Raw genomic sequence first — 15,495 nt, forward strand, 5'->3', positions numbered from 1 at the left:
GAAGTGGCCAGTATTATTGAATAGGAGTTCCAGACATTGCATAGGAACTGCAATAATCTTGTTTTATAGCTGACAGCAATGTTAGATATGCCTTGTCAGGGATTAGGTAAATCAGTTTAATCAGATAAGATTTAATCCCATTCTATAACATGAAGTCACAGAAAGGAAATGTCCAAACCACTTTTTTGGCTTATTTAAACACAAGTAAAATTCAAGCAAATGAAGATGGGGGCTAGTGGGACTACCACTCACTCTGATGCCCTAGGCTTGTGGCTTTTCTGAGGCAAACAGTATGACAGTTCCTAAAGACCACTTGTTGGCTTCCTGCAACTGAGTGTCAACCTAGCACCATCTGGAGACTGATATTTAATCTTGACTTCCCTGGATCTTGAGTGGAACACAGAAGGATGAAATTGCTTGAGGAATACAGCAAGTTAGCCTATCTGGGGTGACAGTCCCCAGGTATCAAAGATGTCTGGTTAAGAACTTGCTGTTGAGAAGTTCTGAGAATCTTGGGCTCTGATCCTTGTGAGTTAGTGACTGAATGTGTAGGGGAAGTGTACCAAATGTATGTGCTACAGGTGTACTCTCCAATAGAGTAGCTACTAACCACATGTGACTACTTAAATGTAATTAAAATTAAATCAATGAAAAATACAGCTCTTAGTCACACTAGCCACTTTTCAAATGCTTGATAATAGACGTGCTAGTGATTATCATATTAGATACCTATAGAACATTTTAATCATTGCATAAAGTTTTATTGGATAACTCTGCTCTAGACTTTCTAAGCTTTTTCATTTGTAAAATGGAAATGTATTTCTTGCCTGTCTCATGGAAATAGAGGCTTGAATGAGAAAATGTGGGTGAAAAATGCTTCAAAAAATGTTGCATGCATTATAGGACAGTGTGGTAGTATGATTATTGCCTCTTTTCTGGCCCGTACATTAAACCCCCACTGCCTAACATCAGCAGCCTCCATGTACCCATCTCTGTCCTGCAGGAATGAGCCATCCTGTGAGAATACAACCTTTTCTGAGGACATTCTTTAGGCTATGGAAGATGTTTACTGAGCATGGCTTCATGTAACCAGCCAGCCTCTCCTGGTTCTTATCAAAGCTGCTGGTAGAAGCCTCCCAAAATCAGTCTTGCTCTGTCCTGATCACCTGAACCACACCTAAGCCCCTCACCCCCCAACCCCCCGCTAATCTCTTCTGTTTTGAGGACAATATTTTAAGTTGACTGGGAAAATGGCTTCAGTCCAGTATGGTTACCACATCATCCAGTAGCCTCAAGCAGGGCCTGCTTCAGTGGTATGTGACCTGTATATTTACATAGGGCCTTATTCTCAAATGGGCTGTGTTATAGTCTTCCTGAAACTCTCAATAATGTCATATTTGGACATATTTGTAATAGAAATCCAAAGGAACACTGGAACATACACATGAGCAGAGACACAAGCAAAATTATGTCAGTCTATTTTGTTCCTTCTAATTCCCCTGCAGTGTTCATGATATGTTAAGGTCTGTAAACAAGTCAAGATGGCGCCTGGCATTTTGCCAGAGGGAGTGGTTTGTGAAGTAATGCCAGCAAGCCATTTAGTGTGGAGATTCCTTATTGGTTGACTGTTGTATCTAGTTTACGTTAATTAGATAAGCTGTGTGGAATGTATATATACCCCTCCTGTCCTACAATAAACGGCTCCCACTCCTGCTGTATCAATGTACACAAGTTGTTCATCACCCCCCAGTTATTTTGCTGAAGCCGGACTGCGGCAATGCTATCCATGATTATAAGTAGAAGATGAAATTCAGATTAACTACCAAGTATGTCTATTATGTCCACACTTGAGTACACAATATCCCTAAATAGGCCATGCTTTCTATTTGAACCAGAACTTGCTTCAATAACAGAAAGATGATGATGTTCTGAGAAATAGGAAAAAACAAGGAAACTTATCATATTCTTTATTACTCATATTCATTCCCTGTATTAGGGACTACTTCCTCTGAAAATGATGAAATAGAAGGAAAGGATAAAACAAAACAATCTATATGTCCTTTTCCATTCAGTCTGTCTTATTCATCATTAAGACAAAGGTAGGCTATTAGTAGATTGTGTATGTGTGTGTGAAGAAATGAGATTTTAAAAGTTGAGATACTTTTGAGCAGAGTTCCCACTGTTCTAGTAAGAAAAAGGAATGTTTATCTGCAAGCTACAAAAAAAGGAGTCATGCAATTTTGTCAATTCCACATATGAATTAAACACTCATATTTGCATTTAAAATAGGCATTGTGTAAGATAAAGATTAATGGTAAATATGCTGATAATTGAAAATGTTAAATTTCTTTACTTAGAATTGTATTAAATGGCAAACAAACATCATGACAGGTGAAAGACAGCAAAAGAAAGGATATTGCTTCCTATTTTAGTACCTTATATTATACTTTTTCCTGCTGTTTGAAAAAACATTTTCATTTTGTACTAAGTTCTGAAATTATGTAGCCATCCTCAGTCACATGTAGTTAGTTAACTTCTCATCTCATTCATTTAATATTGAGTAATTAAATTTAAAAAATAGATTTTGGCAGGTGTGTAAGTTTAAAGTGTCTCCAAAATGAGGGAAACTGACTAAATAGGCTCCTTTACTGAGAAGAAGCACAGCTCACTAACGAAAAGGACTGGTGTCAGAGTCAGAGTTCCAGAAGTAAAATTCTAGTCCTTGTCAACTTTATTATCTAGATCAATTTACTTAATCTTTTTGTGCCTCAGTCTGCTTATCAATAAAATGGAACTTTGATAATAACAATGCTTTGTGTATAGGATTGCTGTGAAAATTGTGTTCATTAATAAATATCAAATACTGGAGCTGGTTGGCTCAGCAGTAGAGTGCTCACCCAGCACATAAGAGGACCTGAACTGGATCCTCAGCACTACATAAAAATAAATAAATAAAGGTATTTTGTCCAACTACAACTAAAATATCTATCTATATATTTATATGTTCAATATATATATATATGTATATATATACATATATATATATATTGAACACTGAAAATAGCATCTGACATATTTAAGTATTGCAAAATACCACGTTACTATTATTTCATGAAACAGAGCCTACTTTTGGTCAGAAATCTGAGTGACATTTAGTGCTGTATTATAAATTAACATTCTTTTTATTAAAATTATAAGTGACAACAAATATAATTACATTCACTAAACACTGTGTAAGCATATATTTATATGACTTGAGGTCTTGATAAGTAAGCAGGACTTCAACATGATTTCCTAAAAGTGAGTATTTTCTGGTAGTTTTTATCTTTTCACTAAACATGTCCAGACACTCTATAAATAATCAACCCATAAACAGCTAGACTTCATGATTGTTGCTTTGTGTTTGAGTTACAAATACAATGGAATCAGGAGAAATATAAAATCCAAATTATACATTTTTTTAGTAATCCACTAACCACATAGAAAAAAAGTAACTTATAACAAAGGTAGCTGAACAAGTTTGCCTCAATATATCTTAGAGACTTAACCAGGTATGGATGTCTAGGCACAAATCATACATTTAATTGATTGAACACAACTTAGAAGGTTCAATCCCACAGAGAATAAAGCCCACAGAATTTAGAAATGGAAAGCAGAGTTTGTAATTACAAGGACCTAAATTCTTATATCTCTAAACAGTTATGAAACTCTTCCATGTTCCACATCTTCTGGGATTTTCAATGTAAGAAGGAAATAACTTTCCAGACTAATAATTAAAAACAATAATGTAACATTTATCTTTAAAGAGTTTTGTGGGCTGAGAAAACAAATATTTTAACCTGTTTCAAAGTAAGATAGTATTTATCAAAGCACTCTGAAATCATTTTACTAGAAAACCAAAGGATATATTCATCCTTTTGAAATAATTCTACTCTCCTCAAATTATCCTCAATTTTTTTTTTTTCACTCTGGCTCATATTTTTATTTCCTTTTGACTTTTTCCCCTCCTCTTACCATACAATCCATCTAAGGAAGAGCTCTTACTCATGGTGTTAATATCCTCCCAAACATATAGTGTAAAAAAAATCACTTCACTGACCATGATTTAGGATTTTTTAACAAGACAACTTTACAATGATTTGAAAGGAGTCAAGAAACCATCAATTTTGATATTTCCCATAGTAGTAGCTAAAAATAATACTTTGAAGTTATAAACCTCTGTAAACTCAATATGATAAAATAGAATTCTCACAGATGGTATGACACTGGTAAACACAGTTCTACATATTGAGGTCTAGTTTCCTTCTTAGAAGTTTTAGGAATCTAAGTAGATTGATTCTGCACCTCTACTACTCTGGATAATGTCAAAGCCTAGCTAAATGGCACTACTGTTTGACACCTACCTTGGTGTCTGTGTCTGTACAAAGTATCTATAGACATCTAACAATTAACTCCTGGATTCACATAGATTCAAGCCAGAAGTTCTCAACATTGATCTAGTACCTAACTTTTATTTTTATACAAGGTATTGAAACCCCAAAAGTTCTATCCCTTGTCCAAGGATATGACTCAGTGAGTATGGTGGGCATAAATGATCAAGTCTCCTTCACTCCAAGACCAGCTCTTGCAACTCCACTCACCTTTATCCACTTTTCAGGTAATTTCTGTAGCCCAAAGATTATCGGGAGTAATTCGTTAGTCATTAGGTCCTTCTGATAAAATGCATTAACTCAGAAACTCAAGAAGCATCTGGACATTTAGATATTCCCCTGGCTGTTTAGAAGTCATGTGATATTCCAATACACCCATATAATCCTTTATTCTCCTCATGGGTTTTGAGAGATATAAGAATGTTGGTATCAGACTAGGCCTCAATCTTTGCAATAATGAGTGAAGAACCCTTGGTCATATGGCCTTATCCAGAATCTTTATTGTGCCAGAGACTTCTTTTGAAGAGATTTCTTGCCAATAATAGTCACTACAATCTTTCAGGTTTGGGGAACTGGAAAAAAGAAATAAGCTAAGCATTGGATGCTGAAACTGTTAATGTTTCAGGTTAAATTATTGCCATACATACTTTTTTTTTTCTTTACCTCATTTCCTTCCTGTTATGGCATTAAGATATACAGTACAAATAAACACATGCAGAAAAAGAAAGTGTTTTACAATTGGCCCTTATTCCTCTAGGGCCAATATAGAACCTGTCTGCCTGAGAGGTGAAGGGAGTGTACTCTTCTAAATTATAAGATCAACACAAGCATGGAGAAGTTCCAAATTGGGACTATGCTAAGAATTTAGGACTTAGCCTGTCTTATGGATGTAATTATGCTATTGCAGAAAGCCTGCAGACATGGAAAAGATGACTTCAAATAATACATGCAGACAGCCCAGAGGCCAACATGTTTAAGTGCAGAATGGGTTGAAACTACAGCCATAAAAAATTGGCCTTTAGAATCCTAATCCATTAAAACAAAAAGGACTCTTTGAGGACATGTGAAACAGATGAGAGATTAAGAAACTAAGGCCCATGACAGTTAAGAGACCTTTCAAAGGTCACGTTACTGTCAAAGACAAATCAAAGCCTGTCCTCCTTGTGTATTTGGTATTTGCAATTGGCTCTTAATATTGCTATGAAGCAGAAGTCCAACCCTTAAATTTAAATTTAAGTAAATGGCTTAAATCTATAAAAAAGGAGAATTTTGAGATATGTGAAGACTCTGGGAAAAACGATTACATATTTTCCTTTTGTCACTATTCAGTGAGCTATCCATTCCTGCACAGCCACTGCTTTTGGCTACAATGAAGCTGTGGAAACATTTCTTCTGGATTCATCTATTCCCTGGAAAGGAAACTCAATCTGGCTTAAGAGAAAAAAATTCTCTCCAAGTAATGATAAATTGTCTAAATTGAAAGCTCACACCATAAACAAATCTGAACAGCACAGACATCTTACAAAATTAAATTTCCATCTAGTGAATTTGAATGATGTTTTGAGAAAAGGAGAGGATGATATTTTAAGCTCTGCTTCATATGATTTCCTCCCATCATTTTGTTTTTAAGGCTTACTCCCAAGGTAACTGAAAACATAGTCATAAAGGGTTTTCTTCCTTATTTCTATATGATTTCTTCTTAGTGAAATGCTGAATGTGGTTTAAATGTAACCACTACAAATACTGTTTCTACAAGAAATCAAAGGCCTACAAATTTTGATGTATACAGAATTATGTTATTTTACTGAAATTAAATATAAACTAACATATTATTGGATATGATAGGAAGTCTAGCTGCAAAAAATTTTCAGTATAAATTTATACTTTTCTTTTAGCATGTTACTGAAACTAAACTTTATATTTTCATTCAGTATATATAAATCTGATTCTTTTAGTGTTTCAAATTCACCAGAATATTTCCTTAAATCCAGTACCACTGTGTAGTCAAAACTAAGATACAGTTGATTTAAATTACTCATTCAGAAAACTCAGGAATGTGAGTTCTCAATTTTTTATATAAAAAATACACATGGAATTTTTATATAACTGTAATCAGGACCCTAAGTACCTTTCTGAATTTATCTCCCATTTCTCCCTATCCTGTCCAGCTTGAGACTCCATGCAGTGACGGTTTCTCATGTTTGTCTCAGGCTTTTCCCCTGCTTTGCTCAGCTGCTCTGTTCTTTAATAACACATGCCTGAATTCTACCTAGGCTTCCACAGCTAAGTCAGGTCCTTCCTAGAGCTCAGCATTTCCATACTAACCTAGTTTGGAATAATCGCATATTCCCAACAATCATTGTAGTCCTTCCCTCTCTTCCTGCTGCACCACCAACTTTTACTTTATAATGTAAGTATTTAGGAAGTATTATAGCAATTTAGAGTAAAAATTAAAAATCAAGCAACTTGATTTCAAATCTTGCCATTCTGTTAACTAACTATGGATTTAAGGCCTGACCTTTTATCTTTCTTAGCTCTAAGTACATCATTTAAAAAATGGAGATAATTATAGAACCTCTCTCATAAGTTACTGTAATAACCTAAGATTTTGTGGTATGTGTATACGTACATAGCTTTGAAAGGTGCCTAATACCTAGTAAGTTTTCAATAAATGTAAACTATTACCAATACTCTGACGTCATCATCATCATCATCATCATATCACTTGTAGTTGAAAGAGATTCCATTGATAACTGGGTTACCCAGGAAGAGCTTCCATTGATAACTGGGTAACTCCAAGGCTTTGTTTTCTTATCTGAATTAAAAGTATTAATCTTTGTTATTAGTTATTTATTGCTGCCTAACAAATTATCCCAAAATTAATGGAAAATATTCATTAGCCAGGCATGGTGGCCCATATACCTATAATTACTAGTGACTAGGAAAGCTGAGGCAGAAGGAGTGCAACACAAGGCCAGCCTTAGCAACTTACAGAGAACCCAACTAAAAATAAAAGTACTGGGTTCATAGTTCAGTGATGGAGGACTTCTGGGTTCAGTCTCCAATAACCCATGACACACAACAAAAAATAATTCATTAGTTCATAAATTCTAGGGATCAGAAATCTAGGCAATTCTGACATTATATTCACAATTTAGAAAACTTTATCTGTATTTTTCAGAAGATACAACCTATGTATCTTATATTATAAAATGACCCTCTATATTCTTTACATATTTAGAGATTACTTTTGTATTATCCCTCTCATTAGGAGTTTACCTATGTTCCCTTTGTATTATTCTTTCTATTGCTCTTATAACAAATTACCATGAACACAGTGACTTAAAACATTAGTTTAGTTTATTGTCCCACACTTCAGCAGTCCAGCACCATCACCAATCTAAGGTCACGTAGAATGGGATTATGAACTTGTCTAAGCAATGACTGACTTACAGTATAAAGTATGTTAGGCACAGTAATGATCCTCCAAAAATGTCCATACTCAAACCCTTGTGAATAAATTACTTTAAATAATAAAAGAGACATTACACATGTAATTTCATTACAAATCTTGAAATAGGGCCCCGTCTTATTACAAGAATCCTTAAATGCAGAGAAATTTTCCTGGCTATAGTCAGAGACAGAGACATAGCAGAATGATTAGACAGATGCCACATTGCTGGCTTTAAAGGGGAAGAAGGTGGCTATAAGCAAAGAATGTGGAAGGCCTTTGGAAGACCTGGAGACTTCAGAAGAAAGGCAGCCTAGTGACTACATGATCTTAGGTTGCTGATGGTGTTGGACTGATGAAGTGTGGGACAATAAACTAATAAGCTAATGTTTTAAGTCACTGTGTTCATGGTAATTTGTTATAAGAGCAATAGAAAGAATAATACAAAGGTAACATAGGTAAACTCCTAATGAGAGGGATAATACAAAAGTAATCTCTAAATATGTAAAGAATATAGAGGGTCATTTTATAATATAAGACATTAAGAATCATTAAAAGTAAAAGTCTCTAACAACACAAATCATGGAGCTATTTTTTAAATCATTGTATGATAACCAATTACTTATCATCAAAAAAATGAGAATACAAACTATTTTATTTTTATTTAACAAACACTTGTAGGACATTTACTATGTGGTAAATAGTTATGGATGCTTTGTAAATATTAGTCATTTAACAAAGTTAAAGAATTAACCATCCAGCAGGATATGGTGGTGCATGCTTGTAATTCCAATGACTCGGGAGGCTCAGGCAGGAGGATTACAAGTTTGAGGCCAGCCACAGCAATTTAGCAAGATCTTTCCTTGAATAAAAATGGTGGGGGGGGGCATAACTCAGTGGTAGAGTGCCCCTTGATTCAATGCCCAGTACCATACACAAAAAGAATGAACTATCCTTATTTTACAAATAACAGGAACGGGATTTTGAACTTGCCTAACAGTGCATAGTTTGTAAGGGGAAAAGCCAGAATTCACTTCAAATGCTTTGGCTCCAAGTTCATGCTTTAGCCACCACATTTCTTTAAAAATAATTACCAAATTATATACAACAATCATAATGTAATCATATGTATTCCCAGGAAATTGTTTCATATGTATATATATTTTTTATTCAGACCACAAATAATCCAGTATTCTGGGTTATTTTATGAATTCATTCATTCAAAAGTCACTAGGTGTCTCCTGTGCCACAGAGAAAGAAAAAAAATAAACCAGTGACTTTCCTCTTGAAGAGTTCACAGATTATTGACAAGAGACAATGACAAAATGATGTAATAATTTATATATGACAAAATAATATAAATTCATTCAAATAAAACCATCTCTTATTACCCCATTTTCAATGAGTTAATGATTTAAAAGGAAGAAAAGTATCTAAACAATTGTGTGACATCTTAAATACTACAGTAGGCCTAGTATGGTGGTGCATGTCTGTAAACCTAGTGACTTGGGAGGCTGAAGCAGGAGGATTACAAGTTGAAGGCCAGCCTCAACAACTTAGCAAGTCCCTAAAGCAACTTAGTAAGACCATGTCTTAAAGTAAAAATGAATAAATAAATAAATAAAAAGGACTGGCAATGTAGCTCATTGGTAAAGCACTCCTGGGTTCAATCTCCATTTCCAGTAGAAGCACACAATTAGTGCTAAGACACACAGAAAAAGGCATAATATTTCAGGAATTGGCTGAGGGGACACTGAAAATTTTAAAGAAGGAGAATGACATATGGAGTTTTGTATTTTTTTGAAAAATCATTCTAATGAGCAATGGAGAGAGGAAATCTAAAGAGACCTAAGGCTAGAGGACACCATCTTGTTAGTAAAGGACTTAAAGGAAGAATGAGGATCTGAATTAAGGCAATGTCAGCCAAGAGGGAATGGAGTTTTAGAGTGGTATTAGAGAACATTATGGACAAGGACCCCGAATATGACTGTCCCTATTCCCATAAACATATAGGCCTCCCTCAGAAAATAAGAGCACATGAGAATAAGGAGAAATTAGAATCAATGGCTATGTAAATACCAAACAAAAGAAGGGCAGAAAAAGTATTTGGAGTATATGAAAGGTCTTGGTGTGTTTCCAAGGAGTTTGGATATTAATTTTGAGAAATTAGAGTCTGGAAAAATGTGCTCCAGTCCTTGAAGCCTGTGAATATTTCCTTAACCTGGTAAAGGGGAATTTGCCGATATGGTTAAAGTTATGAACCTTGAAAAGGGGAGACTCAACCTACTCAAATGGGTTTTCAAAAGGCTATAACCAGGGGGACATAACCATGGAAGTAAAGGAAAAATCTTAGAAGGATGAGAAGCTCTGAACCCATCACTGCCAACTACAAGACAGGAAGAAGGCCCCAATCCAAGAAATGTGGGCAGCCTCTGGAAGCTGACAGCCAGCAAGGAATAAAGAGACCTCAGTACTACAATAGCAAGGGACTGAATTTTGCCAATGACCTGAATAAGCAAAAAATAAAATTAAAACAAAACAAAAAAACAAAAAATAGATTATTTGATTGAAACTTCACAAAAGAAAACAGGCCAGTAGATAGCTTGATTTTGGCTCTTTAAGACCCAGTTGGATGTCTGGCGTACAGAACTCTAAGATAATAAATTGGTGTTGTTTTGAACTGTTAACGTTGTGGTAATTTGTTATAGCAGCAATAGTAAAATAACATAAGATCTATGTTCAACTTTTTCCTAAAAAAATCAAACATATTCATTTAAGAACAATGTAATATGCTAATATAAATTTAACTTCATAAAGTCAGCAATCTTAAAATATGTTAGGGGCATAAATCAATGTCTTCCTTACATTTTTATTATTAAATTCCTTAGAATCTAAAAGTCACTAAAAGGCTAAAAGAGGATATAAGATGCTATTGTATTTTTTAAACGTTTTTCTTGTATTTAAAGGTAAAGAAATAATCAATTTTATTTTATTTTTTTCAAGTTCTCACAGTAAATGAATGAAATATATTCTGGCTTTTAGTTCTTAAGCCTACAGCCAAGTCTAAAAACTCATAGCATGTCTGCAGGAATACATAAATCCTAGGTTTAAAACAACTAATGTGTTGCATTTACAGAAGTAAATCATTCACTCAAAGTCAAAAAAAGCCTTGGTTATTCTGTCCCTGAATTGATATTCATAAGCTCTTAGAAAGTTAAGAGCCTTGTAAATCTTCTGTCTAGTTCATATTTTTATCAATATTGCCAAGCAATACTTCTGGCCCCCAACAGGTTTTTGTTAAATAAGTGAAAAATGAATAAGTGGAAAATATTTTTAAGCAAATATTTTAAAAACTGGAATCAAAACTTTTTTGAAACCTCAGCTTACCAGTCCACTACAAAACTAAAGATGTATACTATACCTAGAGGTTAAACCCAGAACTTACTTTAAATATTTTCAATAGAAGTCTTGACTGTTATACATATTTCCCTATCTTAAACAATTTCATTTAACAGAGCACAAATGTCTTCATAGGTAGGTTATCATTATTATCAATACATAACTTGATGCTCATGTGACCTATACAAAGCTTCATGAACTAGAACTGCTCTCTGAAAATGTAATCTATGCCAGTCTTCTCTCCCCTCCAACAAAAATTTAGTTAAGTACAGTACTTCTGGGAGTTATTCCATAAGTGCCACATAGCTGCCTACTTTGCAACTGTTAAGTGAAAGACTTTAGTCATCTTCAAAGGGAATTTCTTACTCTCTAGAACATAAGTATCCGTATAAATGTTATGGAAATTGCATAATTTTAAATTTTTCAAAGCATTCTCATTTCAACATATAATCAATATAAAATTAAAGAATATTTTACATTCTTTATTTTCTTCCTCCATACCTTGTCTTAAAAAAACCTGTGCATATTTTACACTTAGAACAGACCTCAATTAAGACTAACCCCATGTGGTTAATGGCTACCATACTGAACAGCTGCAGTCTAGAAATCCTCTGCTATACCTAAGTGAACTACAAACCCTATCAACTTGTACTCTCCACTCCATCTCATTTGTACTCTAGGTTTACCAGGTGGAAAAAACTTTGATTCATTAATTGAAGTAGTTATCATCCTTTATCCAGGCCAACTCTCTGCCCCTCCCCACTAAAGGTCCTTAACATACAAAAGGCAATATTCCAGGTATAATGATGTCAAATTATGTTATCTTTAATGTAAAAATGAATTTAGACTGTATTGGTGTTCATGCGTACATTTTATCTTTTCATGTTTCATACGTGGAGTAACATATGTTCCATAGAATAATTCCTGAAATAAAATATAAGTCAAAAAATAAAAAAGCAAAAATGAAAAGGAACTTCTGTAACACTACTTTCAGAGAATAAGTTCTCAGTGTTTAACAACAGACTCCTGGTAAGACTGAGCGCACTCTCCTAAGGGGTTTGTGACAAGAACTAAAAGGTTCTTAAAACCTACTGTGTGCAGGAAATCTTTACTTCTTAAACTACTCTATTTCGTTCAAACTTTGGCGCTTCCCAAAGTGGGCTGCACATCACTGCCTGATGGGCGCTCTTCCTTCGGATCCCTCTCTGAAATTCTGACTCGAGGCCCTGGGGTGGGCGTGCTCCTAAGAGCTGATGGGAAGAACTGAGAGAGAGCCTGGCCCAAGAGACCACCACCCTGAATTTACCGGGCCCTCGGGCGCATCTTTGCACTGTGGTCGACCTGCCTTCCGGAGCCCGCGGTAAAGGTTTGTCTGCATGCACCGCCCTACAGTCCTAGTCCGGACACAGCCACCTGGCCCGAGGGTTCCCGCCTCACGAGGTCGTCCCGCTGCTGGCCGCTCAGGGCGAACAAGGTGCGGAGGCACCTCATCGCCACCCAGCGGTGCTTCTCTGAGCGCCGGATGTGGCGGCCACCCGCAGCTTAAGCCCTGCCCCCGAGAGCCCCAGCTTCCAGGGGGCCCCTGGACACTGTAACCTCTTCATGCCAGGCCCCGACCCGGGGCCGACCGGTTCGTGACTCTTCTGCCAATCAGAGACGTTTTCTCCAACCAATCACCGTGCGCGAGGTGTCCTCTTCGGCCCTTTGGTCCTTCGACTCCTGCGAGTTCTCCATCTCGGGGCCCTCTCGGGTTCTCTGCACTGCTCTAAAGCGTAGTGCTCACGGGTGGTGTTATTTCCTTTTTTTTTCTCCCCCAGCCACTTCCGGGTCCTGCGTCGCTCCGGAAGCCCTGGTAACCCACATTCTGCTAGGAAAAAGCCAAGCTTTCCAGAGTATGTTTCAGAAAAAGTTACGTGGAGCGTGGGCGTTCCGCAGACTCCTAAGGTCAGTGTCTGCCCCAGAGCGCCCAAGTGCAAACCTGAGGTCCTGCTTACAGCTGGAGGTCTTGGAATTTCACGGCCTTGTAATTCTCGCCCTTTGCTTCAGTTTCCCTGTTTATTGGCTTCCTGTCTTCCTGGAAGAGGCAAATCAAAGTGTCTTGATTTTGGGAAACGCTGTAAAGCAATTACAAACGCCTTCAGATGTTCTTAGGTTCGCGCCATTAAGGGCGGGGGAACAAGCAGCTAGAATTGAACCCCTCTGCATTCCACGAATTGCCTTTTTTAGAGACGGACTTTGATGTGTTTTCCTCTTGAAAAGATTTACTTCTTATCAAAGTCTTTCTAAGAATCATACAGGATCCAAGCTTTCAGTAAAATCTGAGGATTCTTATAAAGGATTACATGTGGTACAAAAAAATTGAGTAATTAAAGTGAAAACCCATTTGCTTAGAAGTTTTGGTTTTCTTATGGGAGAAGATACTGAGAATTTTCTTATAAAATTGCGGAGTTGAGTGTATTTCTTGTTGATTCCTTATCAGGAATGTGAAAATCATGAGCATTTTCCTTTGAGTCTTTAAAAGTCATTGTTTGCGTATTTAGTTAGGGATCATTTTCTGAACATGCAACATTTTAGTAAAAGGCTTTTCACAGAATGAGACCTGGTAGTTGAAAGTTCAGGTCTAACATGTTTTTTTGTATTCTGTGGTGTCCCTTGCAAATTTTTATGTAGACAATTTTTAGCCATTACAAGGAGACTGAGGCTCCCTCCAGCACAATTTCTAACTAACCACCTACTTGTATGTTAAACTACTCTGATCTTGCCAATAATATCAGTTACTTGTATCCAGATAGATAAGAGTTCAGTGATCTTGAGGCCTTTGAAAGAAGGGAGATAGTGAAATTACTGAACGTAAAGAAGAACCTCTATTTTATTTATTTATTCTTTAAAAAGAAAATAAAAATCTTGGAACATAGAATACTAAACAAAGTCAGGCGATTTGGGTTCTAGTCCGTATTCTGGTTTGCTTTGTCGAACTTTACCACTTCAACTTTTCTTCTCTTCATTTTTAGAAGTTAGAAATAGCTCTGTGGACTTAAAATTGTTTCATAAAAAAATCCTATAGAAAGTTCCTGGAGCCATGCAGAACAGAAACAAAGCAAGCCATATATTAACAAGAGCAGCTATTTATGTGTTCTGTTTTTATAACAGGGTTCCTGCTTAAAATAATTCATATCTTTTTAATTTTTTTTGTTTTTAGTTGTAGATGGATGCAATATCTTGATTTATTTATTTCTATGTGGTGCTGAGGATCAAACCCAGTGCCTCAAAGGTGTGGCAGGCGCTCTACCACTGAGCTTCAGCCCCAGTGCTTAATTTATATATTAGACTAAATGATCTGCCTTTCCTTCTAGCATTGAAATTCTTTTTTCTTAGGACAGTTGTTCATTTGTATTCGACATACATTCATTTGATTATTAAAGTTTTCTAAATTCTGTATTGGCGCTCATAATAATCCTTGCAATAAGGAGCACAAGTATTTTCCATTTTACATATTCAGTATAAACCTTACAATATGTTAATGGACTTGCCCATTGTGACATGTTTAGTAAAGTTGTAGCCCCATCTTTTTTCTCACAGCATCATATAATTTTAAAGTTTCTGCTCCTCTTGCCCATAAATCTTGTGTTCAGATTCCTATAGCACAAGAAAAGTGTGTACTATGTACATAGTCTATTTCCAGACAAAAGTTCTATTCTCAGTTGCTTCCTTTTTTCTTCTCTTGATGACCTAGGTTGGACAACCAAGAAATAAATTACATGTTCTCTTGATCTTTTTCATGTGAAGTGATAGTAGTTTCTAAGCATTCTATGTCTCTCTTCCACTCATCAAAATGTAGAAGAATTAGGAGAAAAGCCCTGAAATTGGTCAATTTGCCCCATGTCCATTAACCTGGCACTACCCTTTTAAAGCCTGGCCCCATGGTTTCTGTATGTAATAATGGAGGCAGGGAAGGGTAGTATGTGTTTATTTTCTTACCATATTTCCATCTATACAATCAAAATATCCTTTTCTATATTGTTTTTTACTCTATTTAATCAATTTTCTTTACATAAGAACTCTGCCTTCTTACCTGCTTGTCAGTTAAGATAAAATTCCATAAGGAAAATTGAGATAAAATGTTGTCATTTCTTTTTCCTTACTATTAAAATACAAAAACCGAGAGCTGTGAAGTCATTCTCTCTCAGTCATGATCTCTCCCTTCCAGTGTTCAAT

The 15,495-nt window shown here is 35.9% G+C and overlaps 1 pseudogene; it reads right to left on the reverse strand.

Annotated features, from left to right (window-relative positions):
- Positions 1-12,658, reverse strand: part of LOC143640942 (mucosa-associated lymphoid tissue lymphoma translocation protein 1-like) — a 108,305-nt pseudogene extending 95,647 nt beyond the window's left edge.
- Between the last annotated feature and the right edge of the window lie 2,837 nt (positions 12,659-15,495).

Source organism: Callospermophilus lateralis, unplaced genomic scaffold (assembly GCF_048772815.1).
Source record: "Callospermophilus lateralis isolate mCalLat2 unplaced genomic scaffold, mCalLat2.hap1 Scaffold_79, whole genome shotgun sequence".
Lineage (NCBI taxonomy): Eukaryota > Metazoa > Chordata > Mammalia > Rodentia > Sciuridae > Callospermophilus > Callospermophilus lateralis.